Source organism: Lissotriton helveticus, chromosome 5_1, assembly GCF_964261635.1.
Source record: "Lissotriton helveticus chromosome 5_1, aLisHel1.1, whole genome shotgun sequence".
Classification (NCBI taxonomy): Eukaryota; Metazoa; Chordata; class Amphibia; order Caudata; family Salamandridae; genus Lissotriton; species Lissotriton helveticus.
In genome coordinates, this window is record NC_136065.1 from 82,767,245 (window position 1) to 82,789,162 (window position 21,918).

The window sequence follows — 21,918 nt, forward strand, 5'->3', positions numbered from 1 at the left end:
GTTGAAGGGGAGCGCCGGGAGACTGCCTCCCGTGAGACTACATTCCCCAGCAGCCTTAGGGGCGCCCGTGACGCGAGGCTAGCGCACGGAGGCGCTTGCAAAGCCGACGCGCCCAGGAGCCCCTGGGGGAGCGAGACCAGTGCCGGTGTTAAGGACGCCATTGGGCAGTGCCGTGAGGGAAACGGCTGTTTGTTTGTTGAAGGGGAGCGCCGGGAGACTGCCTCCCGTGAGACTACATTCCCCAGCAGCCTTAGGGGCGCCCGTGACGCGAGGCTAGCGCACGGAGGCGCTTGAAAAGCCGACGCGCCCTCTCGCCCCGCGAGTCGCGCGCGGGAGGCGCCAGAGAGAAGCCCGGGACAAGGGCGGGGCCGTCTGTGGCCGTCCGGGGCCGGTAGAGGCAGGGCAGGGCCACGACCCCTGGCAGATCAGATATCGGACACAGAACTGATTCGTCCTGCAGTGAGTGCCAAACTTCTTCATAACCCAGTGTGTATATTGATACTGCTCATTGATTAAATGGCTAAATTGCGCTCTGGTAAAACTCCTGCACTAGTTGGGACTTTGGACAGTTATATGGTCAAAATGGTCACAAAAATTAACTCTGATCGCCGTTTGTCGCTGACTCGGTCTAGTCCCCCCCCTTCCCCTGTAGCCGACCCTGTCGTTGTTGTCTTAGATAATCCTGAGGATATGGATATGGGCATAAATGAGGGAGCTCTATCTGTCTCCCCCTCTGTAGTGCCTGAGTTGGACTCTGCTTCTACATCGGCGGATATTCCTGTCAGCAACGACGTTTTGCCACCTTTTCCCACTGTTGTTCCACCCGTTGTCCGCCGTTCAGCTAGGGCTTGTAGAAGACTGTTCAACAAACGTGGTGGGCAACGTAAGACCAAGAATACTGTAAGCTCTCAGCCTGTTCAGGTGGAGGCAATGAATGATAATAGTACGGGGGGCAACGAAGCTGTAAATGGTGACCATCTTCATCTACTTGCAGACATGCTGACTTCTAAATTGGAGCTATTGATCAAACCCCTAATGGCAAAAGTAGATATGGTGACAAAAGAAGTAGCCAGACTAAGTTCACTTTTATCTCCCCCAGCGCAAGTAACTGCTGATAATATTACAAATGTACATCAAAATGCCATTTCTAAGGGTGTTGTAGCGAAGGGGGTTGACTATAAACTAGATCAGGTTTCAAAGGAGGTTTCTAGACTTGGGTGTCTTTTGTCTACACATTTGTCAGGGTCCAAGACGCCCCAGACTGTAGGCCCTGGTGTATCTGCTATAGCAGCTACGGCAGTGGCCTCTGGATCAAATAGCAGTAAGGGGGCAGTAAGCAGTAAGGGGGCCAAAGGTACACCCACGGGGCCAGTTATAATTCCCGCAAGTTCCACCCAACCTCTGTTAACACCTGATATTATAGCTCCTACTTCACTGAAGCCAATAGTTACCAATAAGACAGGCGTAAATAATACGGGGAGATCAATAGGGAGGAAAAAACCTGTAGTGAATCTACCTCCTGATTGCGCACCATATACTGTGGTCCTGACAAACATCCCGACAGTAGACCCAAATTCATTTGAAGCCCGGGAAGAGTTAACTAGTTCTAGTTCTCTAGGAAACAAAGTCCTTGCCTGGTTAAACAAGTATTGTGGATTTCCCATGGCTTTCTGCAATGACATAGTGTCAGTGCGCAGGGTTGAATGGATTGGTACCTCAAGAAAAACTTGCAGAGGCGACTGAGTTATTGTAAATCTAAGACATCCGCAGCACGTCGCAACCGTATTATTAAGGGCGGCCTCCTTACCGGTCACCGAGGATAATATAAGTGTACGCCCGTTGGGGTATTTTTATAATCACCTGAGCATGACCCCTACTCCTAATTCTTATGCTGGTCATCATACTCCTACCTATCCCTCAAATAGACAGGCCTTCTTTCCTGGATTACCACAAGCTCAACAACCATCTACGAATATGGACTCATATTGTTATAACTTGTGTAGACCTATTCCTCAAGCACTGCCAATTTTGCCCTTGTGTAATCGGTATCTATCATCCTTAAGCGAAAATGATTGACTGCCTATTAATGAGGGTTCCCAAAGTGCACATTGCCGAATAATGACTTGGAACATTGCCGGTATTAGGGCCAAGGCAGGGATTAATGATTGGATTAATTTTCTGAAGACCTTTGACATCATTGCACTTCAGGAAACTTGGGACCCTTTGAACAGTTTCTCTTTGGATGATTACATAAATTTTTCTGTGCCTGCCTCTAGCGGAGGGGCTGGCAGACCAAAGGGGGGTTTGTTAATTTTGTTTAAAACGTTCCTAAAAGGGGTGTTAACACAACATAATTCTGGTTCTCAAAATTGTTTGATCGTTGAACTCAATCCCCCTACTTTTTCGAACATTTTGTTTATTAATTTTTATAATTCTAGTCCTAATGATGACAATAGGCAGAATTTAGATATTATTGATTCTTTTTTGTCAGTCTATAGAACCAAGGTAAAGGAGTTTGCAGTCATTCTTCTAGGTGACTTTAATATCCATCCCTGCATGCAGACATGTACAGGCTCTTTAGAAGAGGGGCCTCCGTACTCTTTATTAACACACTTTAAGCACTCTACTAGGGGGGAAACCCTTGAGTCTTATTTGAACGCTTGGAACCTGTACGAGTCTAGTTGTGGGGACTTAGATAGTAGAACTCCCACCTTTAAAGGTAACGGCGACGGTACTGTAATCGATTATATATTTATGTCTTGACAGATTTTAGAGAGGGTGGTTCACTATGGTGCTATGGTTTCAGCATTCAGCGACCATAACCCTGTAGTAGTGGAGGTATCGTCAACTGCTTTTCAAACTCAGTGTGGGCCAGATGGGAATAGAGGTCAAGATGTGGTGTTAAGGGACCAGGGTCGTAGACTCAAGTGGTCTTCTGTTGTTCCCGAGGACGTCCTTCATGCGGTCCTGGATAGCACTGAAAACGATGTTTTAACATGTTTGGACGCAAGGGCGTCAAATGATCAAGTAATGTTTGCTTTTGGGAACATCTGTAATTCCATTGACACTACCCTGACAAATAATAAAAAACTGTCTAAGCCAAGAGAGAAAAAGTGGTTTGACCTTGCGTGTTCAAGAGCTCACGCCGATTTGCTCAAGGCCCTTAAAGTTGTCCCTAAAGACCGTCCATTAATAACTAAATTAAGATCTTCGTATAAAAAAGCTATAGAGAATAGAAAGAAGGAGATCAGGGAATTAGCCTGGTCAGAATTGTCTGACCCTGAGATTGTAAAAAATAGTGTCGATTTTTGGAGGGTAGTTAACCAGCCTTTTTTCTCAGATAAGAATCAGGCTTCCCTTGAATTAAATATTTCGGACGGTGAATGGATTAATCATTTTGAGGCGATACACTCGAGCAACTTAGTTGATGATTTGGTAGATAGCCTTTCTTTTACTCAGGAGACACAGGGTGTTGTTTTTGAGGCCTTGGAAGTCGAAATTGCCATTGATCAGACTTTACAAAATAAGGCCCCCGGGCCGGATGGAGTCCCAGCTGACTTTTTTAAAACAGATACAAAGCTTTGGTCAAGGGTGTTGTGCGGTGTTTTTAATGCTATAACAAGAAATAGTATTCCAGCATCCTGGAAGGAGTCCGTAATTATTCCCGTCTTTAAGAAGGGAAGTAGGGTAGACCCTGCATGTTATCGTCCGATATCTTTAATTGATTCATCAGTAAAAATTATGGGCAGGGTCATCCTACTTAGACTTCAGGCTTGGCTGGACGATAGAGGTGTCCTATCCAACCTGCAGTATGGTTTTAGAACTAAACGGGGTACTATGGACCAGTGCCTCAACCTGCAGATGTTAGTAGACAAATACACCAGGGCAAAAGATGGGTCGTTATATTTAGGGTTCATGGACCTATCTTCGGCCTTTGACCTTGTGAATCGCACCAAACTGTGGCACATCCTTGCCGATCTGGGTCTTGATCGTGCGCTTGTTAATCTTTTAGCCGATCTCCACTCAGACCTCCAGGCCTCTGTTAGGGTTGATCCAGGGGGGCGACGTACTAGTCGTTTTAAGTCTAAAAGAGGGGTGAGACAGGGGTGCATTTTGGCACCCCTGCTTTTCACAGTTTACATCAACGCCCTCGAACCAGAGCTGAAGACTGCAACGCCGGACATACCGCGCATAGGGGAGACAAGTGTTCCTGTCCTCCTGTACGCGGATGACGCAGTGCTTTTGTCCCGCACAGGCTTGGGATTTCAGCGGTTATTGGATGCTTTTGGCCGTTTCATGACTTCTTTAGACCTTAAGATAAATGCCAAAAAGTCACAAGTTATGATGGTGGGTAAAGGCTCATGCTGCAAGAAAGCTAAAACTTTCTATTGCAGCAAGGCAGAAATGCTTAGAGTATCGACATTCCTGTATCTAGGAGTTACGTTTGAAGATAAAGGGAGCTGGGGCCCTCAAATAAGAAGCAGAAATAGTACCCTAGTAAGAACATCTTCTGCCATCTTGAGTTTCAGCAGAAGGCTGTGGGCTAGGCCAGTCCCAGCCCTTATGACTATCTACAACGCCAAGTGCCTGTCTGTTGCAACTTATGGTTGTTCTTTATGGGGATATGGGTCGATAGACTGCCTTCAGGCTTCTGAAAATAAATTTCTTAGATCAGTCCTGTCTGTACCACAGTCAACACCTTCTTATTCTGTTCATTCTGAACTAGGGGCTGATTTTATAACAGATAAAATTCGAGTGGCCCCTCTAATCATGTGGCTTAAAATTTGGCTTAATAACGAACTGTCTTTAAATCAGGCCATTTTGAGGGACTGTCTCCTACTTGATAACGCCCACAAAATTAAGTGGTTTCACTTATGTTAAAAATGGTTTTAGCGCTCTGGGACGATCTAACCTTTTTTCCTCACCGGAGCTTATATCCCGGGTCAATATTGCAAGAACCAAAAGCGACATGCTTTTGAGGCTGTCGCTAATAAGAGAGGAAAAGGAACTAACAAAACCCTTGGTTAGAGCACACCTTTTGGTTGCAAATCCACCAGGTCCTGAATTCTATCTCACTCTGGTTAACCGTCCCTTTCATAGATTTTTATTAACCCGTTTCCGCCTGAACATGATTCACCTGATATTAGGCCAGTACACAACCTGGTGTAAACCTGATGAGTTTCTTCCCTGTTCTTGTGATAGTTTTTCTATCCATGATACTATGCATTTTACTATGTTTTGCGGGCATTTTATAGCGGAAAGGAGGAAGTATCTTGTGCCAATCTTAAAAAAGGCAGGGTTTCTGCAAGTTAGACCAGCACTTTTTTACTTGCAGCTGTTAAATGAGCCTAGCACTGTCTTTCATGTAGCCAATTATTTGGTGTGCGTGGTGCGCACCAAGAAAGGACTCATGGTGAAAGAGAGACTGGAAACATTGTTATGAAGTACTGTACCTTGCACTTTAGTGGTCAAATATTATTTCTATCATATATCAGGTTTAAGGGGATGGCGGCACAATGTTTTTTTAACCTTTTTATGACAAAGTGATTTTTAAAAACTCTTGAATTTCTGTTTTTAATTAAATTATGATATGTGGTTTTTAATTCTAAAATTGTATATTTTTAATATTGTATAATGTGTGTTTCTTTATCATGATTGTATGTTTCTTTTTGTACCGTGCCTTTTTTTTATATTGATTTATCAAATTAAAGATTTTTGACTGACTGACATATATTACCTTGTGTGGGGTCCTTTCATTTGGTACTCAAGGGATTATAATTGGTAAAACAACTTGCTTAATACGCTCTCGGAAGTCTTAGCCTGATGACTGCTGGTCCATGCTACCACTAGGATGGCTTTCTATAAGGTTGACTTTACAATCACCATCAATAAGGGTCGATTAGACTGGTGCAAGGTGCCCACTAGAACTAGTGGGCATCATATGCCAGACTAACTTCTCACAAAAACTACAACTTTAAAGTTTGCAGGAGCAATAATGAAGAAAATATGGAAATGTGAAATATGAAAATGAAAATATGGTCTCAGCTTAAGCGACGACTGGTGATTCCTAAAATAAACTTTTACACTCCAGTCTATGTGGACGCCCTATTATCTACTAATTTTCAAGACTCAGTGATGGAAAGGTGGAAACCGAAGGGTATTGATTCAACAGGAGATCTATTTAAAGACAATCCGCTATGCTCATTCACAGAACTGCAGGAGGTGTCTTACTTGCCAAACAGGGATATTTTTAAATTCCTACTGATTAGGAATTTTTTATAAAAAATGAAAAATGAATTAAGTGCAATAGAGAAGATCCCTATCATTGGGGCAGCCACTAACGTTATATATTAGTCTACCTATATGAAATTTTACTGGCCCGGCTCTTTATTGGAGATGATATGTCTTCCATTGGTTCCTGTTAAAGGTTATTAAATATGTTTTATGGCCACATAGTGCTTTACCGCACTATATATGACATTTAAATTATTTATTTAATGATGTATTCAGATGGAAGTTACTGGTTGAATTTGTATCAGGATATTCTGCACAATGTTTTTTTTTATTTCAATGGAATGTTTAGATGAAATTCACTGGTCAAGTCTGTCTTAAAATATTAGGTGTTCATTTATTGTCACTTAGCACTTTATTTACTATGTACAGCTCTGCTGCTCTTGCTTACTAAATATTAATGTATTTGAATTCTCACGTGGGTGTAAAATACAAAAAAAGACCTATACTAACTGTTGCTTCCAGCCCAGGTCATCTTCATGGCCAGATGCATCGCATAAAGCGCTCAATAACAAGACCCCCGCTCACCTGGCAAACAAACTACACACGTTCAAGGAACGACATCTGACCAAGAGCATGGATATCACCAGACTCAAGACAAAAAACTGTAAGAAGAAAAACCCAGAAGGCAAGCCTTCTCCGTTCATGCTCCCAGGTTCTGGAACAGCATCAGTATCAAAGTGGCATCAGCTCCAACCCTCCCCCAAGCGAGGAAAATGTTGAAGACCCATCTCTCCAATGAGTATTATCCCTGACCCGACCGCCCACCCTTGACCTTCCCCAACATCTGTATCTTCCCAGGGGCCATCCCCTCGGTTTGCGCTTTGTATCCAGACTGTAAGTACTGCCCATATATATTAAGACTGTCAGTACCAGTAAGTGATGTTCAGATTATAAATTCTGGCCACACATATCCAAATTGTTCTTAAATATGTTACATCTAGACCATCACGGCTGATTAACTCTATTAAGACCTTGTCCTATACAGGTGCCAGTCACATGTAGGGTCTGTGAGAGAACAGATAACCAAAGAAATAATCACAGTCTGTTACAGAAAAGAGACACAGGAAGAATGCAGGCCCCAACCCCAGGCAGGGTCTGTGACAGAAAACAGACACAGGAAGAATGCAGGCCCCAACCCCAGGCAGGGTCTGTGAAAGAACACAGACACAGGAAGAGTGCAGGCCCCAACCCCAGGCAGGGTCTGTGAAAGAACACAGACACAGGAAGAGTGCAGGCTCCAACCGCAGGCAGGGTCTGTGACAGAAAACAGACACAGAAAGAGTGCAGGCTCCAACCGCAGGCAGGGTCTGTGACAGAAAACCGACACAGGAAGAGTGCAGGCTCCAACCCCAGGCAGGGTCTGTGACAGAAAAGACACCGGAAGAGTGCAGGCCCAAACCCCAGGAAGGGTGTGCAACAGAGAACACACAACCAAAACGAGAGAGGGGGCACCAAATGTTAACACAGTCTGTGGTAGAGAACAGTCACAGGAAGGGAGCGGGTACCAGCCTCTTACGGGGTCGGTGACAGAGAACAGACATATTGAGAGAGCGGGTACCAGACTCCTACACGATCTCCGACAGAGAACAGAAAGGCAGAGCAAGACAGCAGGTGCCAGCCTCATACAGGGTCTGTGAGAAAAAACAGACAGCAGACACCATAGAAGGTAAGAAAGTGGCAGACAGAGGGGAGACATCAAGCCCTTTCAGGGTCCATGACAGGAGTCAGACCAGGTTCCAGCCCTTTACAAGTTCAGAAGCAGGAATCAGACACCAGCCTCTTACGGGGTCTGCAATAGAAAACAGGCAACACACTCATACAGGGGTCTGTGACAAGCAAGCTGCCAAAACGAGAGAGCAGACACCAGTCCTTTACCGGATCTGCAACAGGGAACAGGCACAAACCTTATACAGGGCTGCAACTGGGAACAGGCAGGATTAGTGAGAGAGCAGGCAGCCCGCTGATGCAGAGTCTGAAACAAGGAAAAGGCAGCCAGACCAGGAGAGCAGGGACCGACCCCATGCAGGGTGTATGGCAGGATGTCAGCAGTCAGATTGAGAGCGTAAACAGTAGGGTCAAAGGTTTTGGCACAGGATTCCTGTGACAAACTGCTTCCTGGCCCGGAATATCTTCATGTGCAAGAGACCTGTACCACGAGCCCCCTGACAAGGCCTTACATCTTGAGTGTTAAATGATTGGCTTTGAGCTCTGGTGTAGGTAAGCAGCCAAGTTGGACCGGCCACCAGCTATCTGTCCAAAATGATGGATTGTTCCCCAGCACCAAAACCTGGGTCTTGGATGAGTTTAGCTTCTGACAACTGTCTGTCATCCAAGTAGCTATACGGCTCATACAGTCGTGAAAATTAATTGCCGCCTGGCAGGAAGGACTGCTCAGCGAGACGACAATACGAGTGTCGACACGAGGGAAAATCCATAAATTTTTACTAGCCTGGCGATGGGGGTGACGTCGAGGTTAAAAAGCGTTGGACTCAAAGGAGAACCCTGGGGATCTCCTCAGGGCAGCGTGAAGGAGGGTGAGACAACGTTCCCCGATGCCACTTCTTGAGACCGTTCAGACAGGAAGGAGCACAGTAGGGACATTGCCTTATCCCTGATCCCGATGGAGGCCAACCGGTCCCGCAGCTGCCCATGATTGACAGTATCGAAGGCCGCTGACAGGTCCAGGAGGACCAGAGCTGCGCTCCCACCACTACCTAAAATCTGCCTGAGTTCCTCCGAAGCAGTGATTAGAGCCAGCTCTGTGCTATGGTAAGTACGAAATCCTAATAAGAAGGGATCCAGAATAGCATTATCATTGATAAATGAAGATAGTTCAACATTTATCGCCTTCTCGATTACTTAAGCAGGAAACAGAAGTCTCGATATCAGTCTATAATTGAGAGTCTTCTTAGCGTTCAAGTTGGGTTTCTTTAGTAAAGAAAGTATGGAGGCTTTCTTCCATTCCTTTGGGAAGTACCACGTTGTGAACATTGTATTAAAAATCACTATTAATGGAATAGCTATAACTTCAGGAGAAGTATGCAACATTTTAGGGGGGAATAGATCTGATGGGGAGCCAGATTTAGTTACAGCAATGAGTTTAGAAGTGTGTTCAATTGTCATAGTAGTAAAGAGAGGGGGAGCTAATTCAAGTGGATCTTGTGTCTTATCATGAGATATAGATTGAATCTTATTGAGTTCGGCCGGAGTCTGAGCCAGGCGGTTATCCTGCACCACAAATGAGTCAAAAACAGACTTGACCTTGTGCTGGAAGAGTTCTACTAAGAGGTTGCAGAATTCCTGACTGATATCGGGAGCAGCTGGCAGCTTTATCAGTTTCTTTACCGTAGTAAACAAAGCTTTAGGGCAACTGTCGGCCGCTATAATTTCCTCAGAGAAGTATGATGCCTTTTCCCTGAGGATAAGTTTCTTGTAGGTTTGAAGAGACAATTTATATTCCACTTGAGTACTTGCATTATCTTCAAGTCTCCATTGTTCTCTAGTTTATGACATAGTTGTTTCTGAGCTTTCAGCATGTCATTAAACCATGGATCTGAAGGTGCTCTCCTGGAACGTTGACACTGTTTGAGGGGGGCTAATTGTGTCAAACCTGAATTAAGCCAGGAATGGTATTGGGCTGTGGCCTGATCAGAGTCAGTAGACAAATGAGGTAGAGTTTCTATTCTAAAAGAAGACGATTTAAAGGTCTAGCTTCTACTTTCTTCCAGGGGAGACTAACATAAGGTTCTCTGGGAACTTTAAAATGATTTTTTGTGGCAATAATATATCAAATAGGACTTCCTTATGATCCGACTAGATCATAGGCAAAGCTCCAGTCCAACTTAGATGGGAGATGTCTGAAAAAATCTCATCATAACAGGGTCCAGCGCTGGGAGTCGAACCCTTCACAAGTTGACACATCCCTGCGCTATCCTTCGGATCTAAGAGTGCTTTTGTAAGTGGATCAGCGACATCTTCCAGATGGAAGTTAAAATCTCCAAGCACTGTAAAATTGGAGTATTCAGCTATGCGAGCTAAAACAGAGCCTAAGTTATCTAAAAAAGTGACTTTGATTTGGGCGGACGATGGAGTGAAATTCCATTGAAAGTGTGTTGATCTTATAGTTCAATTTTAAAGTCAAATACTTTGAAGTTCTTATTGTCCATGTTCGCTTTAATAAAAGATTTAAAGCTAGATTTGAGAATAAGGGCAATCCCCCGCCTTTTTTACCTACCCTATCTACTTTATGAATTTTAAAACCTGCTGGTAAGGCCAAAAGTAGATCTGGGTCCGAGGAGGCATCTGCTCAAGTCTCTGTAATAAAGGCTATCTCTATTGGATTGATTTCTAAAAACTCTTGAAATGCAATAGCATTGTTAATTAATGACCTCACATTAATGAGTGCACATGATACCCCTCTGGGATATGCCTTAGTGGCTACGAGGGTTTGGGTAGATAGTGAGATGTGCTGGATAGTTAGGCCTCAGTTCAAGCGTTTCACTATGTCCCGGGCTAGGTAAGGGTCAATACATGGTCCAGAACTTGTCCTACCTGCCCATTGTAGCTTCATTAAAGTTTCTAAGCTATACTTATAGTAGGCTTCAAAGTAGAGATATCTGGCCTAAAACCGGCAGCATGGCCGGCACTGAGCGCGTTCCGAGCGCGGACTGGCGCAGACGGGCTTGCCTTCGCCGCGCCAGCGGCGCACGCGCTGCGTGCCCGGGTTTCTCCCATCTTTTATAGTAGCCTGCTGAGCTCCAATAGACTAGACCGTTACCTCACTCAAAATGGCAGTCAGCCGGAAGTTGCTCAAACTAGATCCAAACGAACCAACTTTCTCCGCATCAAACGGGAAGAACCTGGGGACGGACTAGAGAGTTGATCCAACAAGCAGGGAAAGTGCACGGTGCAAAATATATTGATTTTTAAAAGACTCAAGGAGATCTCACAATTAAAATGAGATTAAATGCATTAGAAATCACAACAATTAAAAAGAGCTTAAAAGTGTTCCCACTGGCTGCCCAGAAAAGTCCACTCTGTATTGGTATAAAAAAGGCTAACACAAGCGGCGCTGTGCTTACTTTACGCATCCGGTGGACTGCCTGAGAGGAGGGTGGGAGCCGGATGGGGGGAGGGGGGGGGGGGGGGGGGCTTGTCCTGATCACCCCGAGCCCAGTCCAGTGCTCAGCACCTTGAGGTGAGGAGGTCGAAGACTCTAAGCTCCCCCAGACCAGGAGCCTGTGATCGCAGCCCAGCGCGACGGTCATTCATCCTATGAGGGGTCCCCAAAGCCAGCGAGCTTCAAGCAGCCAAAGCTACAGGAGATCTTCACTCTGTGCCCAATGATGATGCGAGTCTGGCGCCTGGAGCCTGCACTTCACTTTGTGTCTGATGAACCCTGCACTGCTTAGGAGTCATCTGAGCCGATGCCCTTGTGACACTGTGCGCATCACAGTGCATTGCTGCAGCTCTTCTTCTGCACCTTCTGTTGTGTCTGACGACCTTGTGAGCCCGTGTGCCACACCCTGCCTTGCTGCACCTCTTCTGCTGTGTCTGTTCCCATGTGACCGTGTGTGCTAAACCCTGCGTTGCTGCACCTCTTGTGCTGTGTTTGACAATCTCTGGTGGGCCAAGGTCCTCAAGGAGTGCAGATAACCATCTACTGAAACCTCAAAGATTCAAAAAGACAAGCATTTGCAATGCAATAGGTCTCGCAATTACGCGAGTTTGAGCTATTGGCATTGTAAATGACAATGCCTGCCTTTTATTTAGGTTTCGTTTTTTGAAAACATAAATAAAAAACTTTGTCACTTACAAAAGCTTTAACTCACGTAAATGCGAGACCTATTGTATTGCAAATGCTTGTTTTAACTGGGTATCACCTAAAAAAAAACAACGACTGGCAGGCTATTAGGAAGGGGTAAAATGCAAATGTTCACTTCTGTCATTTACTGATTCTGCCATCAATCAACGACGTACTTTATGTTTAAAAAGTGTTGCGCGTAATGCGATTTCAACATACTGTAATAATTTTTGCATTTAGACTAATCAGTCTGCACAACATGTGAACTCTTGCCCTAGTTATATTTCGCCACCAGTTAGAATCTAAAGGGCCGCTGCCTACTGAAATCTTCATAGTTAATATGCACACAGAAAACAATGCGAGTGACAAGTTGTTTTCCCCTCCGGATTTTTGCTATAAAAATCCATGAGTAATTCACAATTAACTGCTTCGACGCTCATGACGAGCTCAGCTCGTCATGAGTTACGCCTCTCGTACGCTCATGACGAGCTGAGCTCGTCATGAACTGCGGGTTTTTTAAAAACGTAGCGCACAGCGGGAAAACGCTTAGCGCACATGCGGTTAATCTAAGAGAAAGGGCAACATTACATGGTACCTTTTGATATTTATGAACCTCCCCTGACAGTAGCCCAACGTCCAAAAGAAGTGCAGTGCTCGTAAATGGTCCCATATCACACTTTCACAGCAGCACTGAAGTAGGAAAAACCAGCACTCACCTCCTGTCCCCAGAATGCAAATGGGCAACTAATGACGTGGATTAATCAGGCCTTAGATAACCTGGCTCCCTGGAAAATCATTACCAGCATGCACTTCAAGCCATCGGCTGCATGGTATACAGAGGCTTTGATGGCAAAAAAAACAAGCAGGAGTTGTGTGAGCGCGCGCGTGGCTGACGTCAGCGGTGCGGCAGACGTCAGCGGCGCGGTCGCCTGGGCTTGGAGGCTGCTGGGGCGTGAGGGCAAAGAGTTGGTGGCGGAGCAAGGAGTTGTGCGGGGGGCATGCGGGCAGCCGAGAGGGAGCCGGATCCTCAGGAAGACGCGTGGGTGGAACGACGGGGCGCAGTGGCTCCTCCCGCTGCCGCCAGCAGGCATGGCGCCGGCGCGAGCTGCGATCCTCGGGACTGGACTTGCGAGACCTACACAGGTAAGGAGAGCTGCGACCCCAGCAGATGGGACAGATCTGGGTGCTGGGGGCGGTGTGGTGGGTGAGCCCTTCTCAATTGTGCTGGTGTGCTGTGCTAGCGGAAGGGAGCACTTCGGGGCGCATTGATGGGCCGTGGAGTTTTAACTGCAGGAGGTTTGCAAGGGAGACAGGAGATGGGCACAGCGCGCAACTGTGGTGAACGCGTGCGTCCCGATCCGTTTCCAGCATGCTGCGCGTGCCCATCTCCCGTCTCCTTTTTAGCCCTAAAGCAGAGTCGACAACTATAGGTCTCGCTGGCGACAGCGCTTCGCGCTGCGTCGCCAGGTGCGAGACCTAAAGAAATCATATAAACGGTCCTTTTCGAGTATGGCGCCAAGGACTTGGAATACTCTTCCATCAGAAATCAGAATGAATGCCTCTACCATCTCTTTCAAAAAGGGAGTTAAAGCAATTCTCATGGCAAAACTCACCTTATTACAGTCTAAGTTATTCTGAGATTCAATAGTTCCCTTGCTAATTTTCCTCTTTTCGTTAAGGATCCAACTAAACATCCTAATTTGATTTTTCAGCCCAGGACTTTCTATTAACTATGATGCTCCTGTTATGTACTCTACGCTTTTTCCCCTGTACACGAACTGTTCATGTCATGCGTGATCTTTCCTCCATAGAATTTCCTTTTAATTTGTTATGCTATTCGTGATTTTTCCTTCTTTCATTGTTATGTATAACTAGCTTTGCTGATTGGAAAGCGCTCGGATTTCTGCAAGGATCTTGTCTGCGCTATATAAAACCTTCAAAATAAATAAATAAATAAATAAATAAATGTGAGCTCGTGTGCCACACACTGCATTGCACCACCTCGTCTGCTGTGGTTCCAAGACCATGTGGACATGTGTGCTTCACCCTGCATTGCTGCAGCTCTTCTGCTGTGGTTCCAAGACCATGTGGACATGTGTGCTTCACCCTGCATTGCTGCAGCTCTTCTGCTGTGGTTCCATGACCATGTGGACATGTGTGCTTCACCCTGCATTGCTGCAGCTCTTCTGCTGTGTCTGTACCCCTGTGAGCTACACCCTGCATTGTCGCGTCAAGTCTTCTGACACCAACAACTAACACCGCACTGCCACACGGAATCCTTTGAGTCTAATGCAAGGTCCCAAGACACCCACACACATCCCTTCTGATCCTCTGCAGCCGCCTCTGTGGCTCACAGTACACAGCCTCTAATCCCAGCGCCCTAACAGACACACTTTGTGCTCTTTTGCAGGTTCCTATAAAGCCCTCAAGGTGTCTATTCACTTACAATCCCTAAACACAAACAAACATACCTTGTATTTTCAGCAGCCTTCGCTAAGGACACATAACACCCCTAAGTATACATTGTATCCTCTTAAAGAATTAACAAGTGTATTCAATTGTGAATTGTGATCGTCCACAGACATACCTTGTGCTCCTCTGCAGCTTCTTCCTCTGTAGAACTTACACTGTCTTCACTTGTGAATCGTGAGCACCCACATACACTCCTTGCACAGACCTCTCTTTGGGCCCCGCGGGTGTATTATGATCCATAAACACCCACAGACACAACCCTGTTCTCGTCTGCAGCCTCCTAAATGACATACACAGGTAGGGGAAGCAGATGACTCCATGCCACCGGGACACAACTTTTTCCATTTCTGGGCTTTTGATTTAACAGATCAGTGCATTGTGGGAGGTGTAGTTTTGGTTCACTTTACTGGCGCCTATTGCTTCAACACACCAGATGAAAATGATATATAAAAGCAAAATCCAGGAATGGAAATGTGTTGTCCCAGTGACATGGAGCCTTCTGGCCACCATATAGAAATGGTGACTTGTGATCTCTGGACACTCTCACACACAGCGTGTGCTCCCGGCTGCCCCTTGGTGTGGCTCAACAAGTGACTTTGTGATCCCTGAACATCCACAGACGCACCTTGTGCTCCTCTGCAGCCTCCTCTATGGGACTTGCTGAGTGAGTTTTATGCTCCTTGGACTCCCGGCAGACCCAGCATATCAACCTCTGATCCTCTGCACAGAACAGCAGCTGTGCCTGCTCATGTTTCTCGCACAGATTCTCCTCCGGGGGCTTCACGGGGGGGCAGATGAAGCTGTTTTGCAATTTCCACCATATTCCCCAGTTGTCTGTTGGGTCGGAGTTTTTTCCTACGAGATATTTCCCTGCACTGTGGACAGGGGAAGTTTCCATCTCTTCCCTCCCAGCTCTGGGTGATGCAGGAGCGGCAGAAGTTGTGTCCACAATCAATCATTACCGGATCCTTAAAATATTCCAGACAGATGGAACAAGTGGCCTCTTCCTGGAGGTTCCCGAGCTGAGCTGCTGCCGCCATGATGCAGAAATGCAGGAAGTGAAGGTAAGTTTCAGTTTCTCTCTGTGTTTAGTGGGTGTGTCTGTGCGTCTGTCCCTCTCTGTGTGCAGTGGGTGTCTCTGTGTGTCTGTGCGTCTGCTCCTCTCTGTGTGCAGTGGGTGTGTCTGTGTGTCTGTGCGTCTGCTCCTCTCTGTGTGCAGGGTGTGTCTGTGCGTCTGTCCCTCTCTGTGTGCAGTGGGTATGTCTGTGCGTCTGTCCCTCGCTGTGTGCAGTGGGTGTGTCTGTGCGTCTGCCCCTCTCTGTGTGCAGTGGGTGTGTCTGTGCGTCTGTCCCTCTCTGTGTGCAGTGGGTGTGTCTGTGCGTCTGTCCCTCTCTGTGTGCAGTGGGTGTGTCTGTGCGTCTGTCCCTCTCTGTGTGCAGTAGGTGTGTCTGTGCGTCTGCCCCTCTCTGTGTGCAGTGGGTGTGTCTGTGCGTCTGTCCCTCTTTGTGTGCAGTGGGTGTGTCTGTGCGTCTGTCCCTCGCTGTGTGCAGTGGGTGTGTCTGTGCGTCTGTCCCTCTCTGTGTGCAGTGGGTGTGTCTGTGCGTCTGCCCCTCTCTGTGTGCAGTGGGTGTGTCTGTGCGTCTGTCCCTCTCTGTGTGCAGTGGGTGTGTCTGTGCGTCTGCCCCTCTCTGGCTGCGCTGGGACTTCCGGGTTCTTGTTACAGTCTCAGAGCAGTGAACTGACCCCTCTGCTGCCTGAGCTCTGACTCGAGGTTTCCCTCCTTTCTCAGTTAAAATACCAGCATTTTTTTTTAAATATATTTTTATTGTAGAAAATATATATTTACATGGAGCATACAGTATACATGGATAAGAAAAGAGGAAGATTAGAAAGGGAGAGAGAGAAGAGAAAAGAAGAAACTCCCGGGGAGGGAGGCGGGGGGGGGGACATAACTGTTGGAACTGTTCGCTGCCAGTCTTATTTGTCGTAAGTCCGGTCTTCCAGTTCCTGTTTCCGATATCGTTCCCCACCCCTTCGATATGCTTGGGTTACCTCTTTGGACCCTCACCCCGGGAGAGAGGAGATAGGGAAAGATCAAGGAGCCAATGCTGGTTGTAACCTCGTTGTGCGCACAGGACTGGCTTGATTATCCAGCTTCAACGCCTATGGGGGTTTGTGCGATGCTAGGTAGTCATCTAGGGAGCCCCACATGTTCGACTGCCTGTCTGTCTTGGGTGTGTGTATCGCTGTTATGTTGTCGGCCGCGCGTAAAAAGGTAATCCAGTTAAGCCATGCTTTCGGCGTGGCTTTTGCTGTGTCTTTCCAATGACTTAGAACCATTTTGACTGCTGCAGTCAGCAACAGATCGATTAAGTCACTGTTCTCTTTAGTCGTGATTGCGGAGGAGGTGAACCCGAGCGCTAGGCTCTGGAAGTCTATGTGAATGTTTCCCCCCATAATCTCGTTAATTAGCACTCCGATTTTGTCCCAGAACTCACTAATCTTAAGGCAGCTGTAGAGTAGGTGTTCTAGGTTCCCCCCTCCCTTGCCGCAATTCCAGCATGAGTCACTCTCCCGGATCCCCATGCCTGCTAGGCGGGCTGGTGTCCAGTAGGCTTTATGTATTAGCCAGAATTTGGTCTGGTTTAACGTTTCAGTTACTTTCCTCCTAGTTGTGGATCTCCATAGGTCAGCTTTCTCGCCCTTGCTTAGCCCCCTGCCCGCTACTGTACCCCAAAAGTTCATGACTTTATCATTGAGTTTGGTTGATTTGGGACTGAGGGCTCTGTAAAGGTGTGCTATATGATGGCCTAGTGCATTGAGTTTGGCGGCGTGATGTGTGATTGAAGGTGTTGGGCTCTTCAAGTTTGCCTTCCTTATAGCTACCTTGATCTTCAGGAAGTTGTATAGTTCTATGCTCTCTAGGTTGTGTTCTTCCCTTAGTGCGTCGAAAGTGAGGTGCGTGCCTTGTTTCTGAAGGTCGTTGGCCGTTTATATTCCATGTCTGTACCAGGAGGGCATGTTCAGAGTCTTGTCCCTATACTTTATTGTAGGGTTGTGCCAGATTGACTCAAGTTGACTCTTCCTTATGCTTGTTTCCAACAGTTTGTCCACCCTTAGTAGCGCTATCTTTGTATTCTTAAGGACTGGGTTGTCCTTGACCGCTGGATGTTTGGTGGCTGTGAGAAGTCTAATTGGGTTCATGCCTTTTAGCAGCCCCCGCTCTAGTGTGAGCCATGCCGGGGTGTAGTCTGGTCTCGGGTCGAGCCAGTGGAGCCCCTGTCTGGCAATGCACGCTTCCTGGAATCTTTTGAAATTCGTTAAGTTAAGGCCTCCCAGATCTTTTGTCAATCTAAGCTTGCGTAGACTTATTCTGGGCTTTTTCTCCCTCCACAGGAAGTTGTTCAGCATTTTATCGAGTCTTTTGTGGAAGTTTTCCGTGTTTATTAGTGGTAGCATGCACAGCATGTGGTTGACCATTGGTGTTAGCATCATTTTAATCGTTTCCACTCTCCCCCACCACGTCGTGAATTTGGGAGACCACCCTTCTACCCTGTCCTTAATTTTCTGGAGTGTGGCTTGCTCGTTGTGTTCTAGTGTGGCTTTTAGGTCCCTCTCAAAGAGGAGGCCTAAATATTTTTGGGGCTTCTGCTGCCATGTTAGCCCGGATGAGCCTAGCATGGTTATTGTTGTGTATATGTTCAGTGGTTTGCATTCCGATTTATCCCTGTTCAGTTTGTAGCCCGAGACCTGGGCGTATTGCTCTATTGTGTCCATTAGTGCTTTGATGGATCTCTCTGGGTCTTCCGTGACTATTAGTACGTCATCTGCTTATGCCGCTCGTTTAAAGTTTTCCCCCCCTACCGGTATTCCTGCAATGTCGTCATTGGTTCTGATCATTGTCAAAAGTGGTTCTATCGCTAGCAGGAAAAGTGCCGGTGAGAGAGGGCACCCTTGTCTAGTTCCCCTGCCCAGGTTAAGTATTTCTGATGTGCCTCCGTTTACAACCACCCTTGCTTTTGGGTTATTGTAGAGTGCCATAACCATCTTTCTAAAGTTGGCTCCAAGCCCAAATTTCCCGAGGCACTGATCCAAATATGGCCATGACACCCTATCAAAGGCTTTCTCCGCGTCTAGGGCAATCATAACAGCTGCATTGCTGCTTTTGGAGGAGTGATTTATTATGTGGCATAATAATCTTGTGTTGTCGTGGGACATTCTGTTTTTGAGGTAGCCTACTTGGGAGTTGTGTATGAGCTTCGGTAGGTAAGCATTCAGTCTGGTAGCCAGTATTTTAGCGTATATTTTACAGTCTACGTTTATGAGGGAGATTGGTCTAAAATTCTTTGCCTTACTAGTGTCCTTGCCCTCCTTTGGTAAGACTATAATATTTGCTTCTGCCATCGACTGTGTCATGCGACCGTTCTGGACACAGCCCGTGAATACTTCTTGCATGGTCGGTTTGAGAATGTGTAGGTACTGCTTGTAGAAGCCAGCCGTAAAGCCGCCTGGCCCCAGTGCCTTGTTCTCTTTCAGGCTGACCGTCGCTCTGCCTATTTCATCCTCTATTATGGCTAGGTCGAGTACATCTCTTTCATTTTCTGATAGGGTTGGGGTAGCTATGGCGCTTAGTAGTTCTTCCCCTCCATCAACTTTGAGTGTGTCGTCTCTTGTGTATAGCCTCTCGTAGAAGTCTCTAAAGACTTCCAGAATGTCTTTGTTTGCAGTTTGAGACTTGTTGTGTCTGTCTTTAATGGCCCCAATCGTGTGCTGTTTCTGTCTCCCTTTCAGGTAGGATGCTAGGCTTTTCCCTGCTTTGTTTGCAGTACACAGGTTGACTGATTTGTATTTGTTTACCCAGGTCCCTGCTCTCTCGCTCAAGATTCTGTTGAGTTCGTATTTCCGCTTGGTTAAGCTTGAGAGGGTGTTCCTATCCTCTATGTTGGCTATGTGGCCGTTTTCTAGGCTTTTGATTTCTTTTTCTAGGTCTGCAATTTTTTTATTCCTTTCTTTGTTCATCCTGCCCTTAATTGTCATGACGGTCCCTCTTATGGTGGCTTTCATAGCGTCCCATAGGACTCCTCTGTCTGTGTCTGGGGTGTCGTTTATTGTTATGTATTCTTTTATAGCTGCCTCAATCTCCGCTTTCGCAGAGGTGTTATTGAGCAGACTGTCGTCAAAGCGCCATCTTCGGTTTGGTTTTTCATTGTGCTTTCCTGATAAGGTTAGGCTTATGTGCGAGTGGTCTGAAATAGTCCTAGGGCCAATTTCTGTGTGGTCTATTAGGTGGGTGTGTGTTTCTGACATGAGGATGTAATCTATTCTGCTGTAGGAGTTGTGGGGGTTGGAGTAAAAGGTGTATTCTCGGGCGTCTGGGTTGCATAGACGCCACGGGTCCCTCAGGCTGAGCTTGGAGCATAGGTTCCTTAGGATGCTGCCTCTATGTGTGGTTAAGCTCGGTCTGTGAGGGTGTTTGTCGATTGCTGGGTCTAGTACCTGGTTCATGTCTCCAGCAACCACCACGAGGTCGTCTAGTGGAAGGGTGTGTAGTTGCGCTCCTATTCCTTTCCAGAAGGGTTTATCGTCAGTGTTGGGGCCATATATGTTAGCCACGTGTATCGTCTCTCCCGCCCTTCTTAGGCTGGTCACAATGGTTCTTCCCTGGGTGTCTGCCTGTGCGTCCACTACTGTAAGTTTTGACTTCTTACTGACTATTGTCACCACCCCATTTTTCTTGTTCTGTGCTGGCGACCCTACGACATCTCCTACCCAGTTTGCTCTGAGGCGCTTTATGTCCTCGGCATCTAGTCTTGTTTCTTGTAGAACAATGTCGCCCTTTAGCTTCCTGAGGTATTCGAGCACTTTCCTCCTTTTCTCCGGACTGTTAAGACCTTTGACGTTCAGTGAAACTATCTTAACGTCCGCTAAGATGTTTGTTTAGGTGTTGTGCGTCATTTGTGTGGTTTCAAGCTTTGCGGTCTGTGTGGCCTTGCCCAGTGGGTTTTGCTGTGGTCCCCCTTTCTTGGTGCTTGTGCCTCCTGTCTGTGCCTGTGCTTAAGTTTCCCCTTGCGGCTCCTCGATGTGGATGTAGAAGTAGAGGTAGAAGAAAGGAAAGAGTAGTGTAAAAGATAGTGAAGAAAAGTAGCCCCATGCATGTGCTCCCCGCCTCCCCTGCCCCCCCCCCGGCCCTCCCCGTCTCCCTCTCCCATCCCTCCCTCCTCCCCCCCTTACTTGCTGAGTGGGTGTGCGACGACAAAGTTCCTTAGCGCCGCATCATCCCTGAGGTAGAGTTTGTGTACACTGTTGGCCAAGCCTATGAAATTTGGCCGCGGGCAAAGTCTGTTCTGGTAGAACCCAAATGGTCCTTTGTTCCGTTGTAGCCCTTCCGCGTTGTAGACCTTCTTGGTCCCACGATATTTTACTGCATGTCTGCAAGCTGGGTACCGCCATCTGTTTCTTCGTACTTCGCCTCATCAGCTTGCCTTTCTACTCCGTTCGTGGTGCAATTTGTCCCTTTTGATTGGCCTTAGATGCTGGACCTTCCCATTGGTTATGTTGCTTCCATTCGAAATGTGCTTGGTCATTGAGGTAGATATGTTGTCCTGTTGCATGTTGCGTGTGGGGGAACCTACTCCGATTGACCCGACAGATCCGGGGAGGCACTCCTTTTCGCTCCCCCGGGGTTTTTTGTTTCTTCCATGTCTTCGGCTGGTGGTCCCTGCAGGTATCGACTTAGGTCTTCCCGGTTCTCGAACACCATTTTTTTCCACTTGTCTATGACTTTGAACCGGGTCGGACCCACAAAGCTGAAGCTAGCGCCTCTTTTCCGCAGGTTCTCCCTGAGAGCCAGAAACCCCTTCCTGATCTCGACCGTTGGCCTTGAGTAGTCCTGGGTTAGCACGATCTTGGAGCCTGACCACGATAGATTTTGATTCTTCCTCGCAAAGGCAAAAATGGCATCGGTCTGGCACGCTCTCAGTGGGTTACATATGATCAGTCTTGGGCCTTTGCCTGTCGTTGGCTTCCCTGCCGGCACCCTGTATGCCTTCTGCACCTCGAACTATCTTCCAAAGCTGATGCCTGTGAGTTTGGGGATCATCTCCTCGAGCATGGCTGCGCACGAGCCTGCTTTGTCTTCTGTCCCCTCCGGTACGCCTAGGATCCTTATATTGCCTCTTCTGGCCCGGTCGTCTTGTTTGGCTAGCTACCTTTGTATGGCCTTTGTGGCCTTCTGGCATTCCGTTATGGCTTTGGTGTTGCCTTTGGTAACGTCCTCCACTGCACTGATTCTTCCTTCTGCTGCTTCCATTCTTAAGTTGGTTCTATGGAGATCTGCTCTTATCGCCGCC

At 47.0% G+C, this 21,918-nt stretch overlaps 1 pseudogene across 1 annotated transcript in view; it reads right to left on the reverse strand.

Annotated features, from left to right (window-relative positions):
• The window catches only part of LOC144754170 (E3 ubiquitin-protein ligase TRIM39-like), a 106,841-nt pseudogene extending 91,232 nt beyond the window's left edge, over nt 1-15,609 (reverse strand). The window contains exon 1 of the transcript XR_013594675.1: nt 15,195-15,609. The product of XR_013594675.1 is annotated as an E3 ubiquitin-protein ligase TRIM39-like (transcript). The remainder of the gene's footprint in view (nt 1-15,194) is intronic.
• Between the last annotated feature and the right edge of the window lie 6,309 nt (nt 15,610-21,918).